At 24.0% G+C, this 221-nt stretch overlaps 1 protein-coding gene across 4 annotated transcripts in view; it reads left to right on the forward strand.

Moving 5' to 3' along the window:
- LRRTM4 (leucine rich repeat transmembrane neuronal 4) overlaps positions 1-221 on the forward strand; it is a 203,433-nt gene that overhangs the window by 127,544 nt on the left and 75,668 nt on the right. The window lies entirely within an intron of this gene.

The following is a 221-nucleotide window of genomic DNA, read 5'->3' on the forward strand; positions in this document are numbered from 1 at the left end:
TTTTTATTCTTTTTGCCATGTTTTTTCCTTTTTTTTTTATTCTTTTTGCCATGTTTTTTCCTTTTTTTTTATTCTTTTTGCCATGTTTTTCCTCCTTTTACTCTTTTTGCAATTTTTTTCCTCTTTTTTATTCTTTTTACCATGTTTTTCCTCTTTTTTATTCTTTTTGCCATGTTTTTCCTCCTTTTTATTCTTTTTGCAATTTTTTCCTCCTTTTTATT

This window comes from Neopelma chrysocephalum, unplaced genomic scaffold, assembly GCF_003984885.1.
Source record: "Neopelma chrysocephalum unplaced genomic scaffold, ASM398488v2 Primary Assembly neopelma1_318, whole genome shotgun sequence".
In the NCBI taxonomy this organism is placed as follows: domain Eukaryota; kingdom Metazoa; phylum Chordata; class Aves; order Passeriformes; family Pipridae; genus Neopelma; species Neopelma chrysocephalum.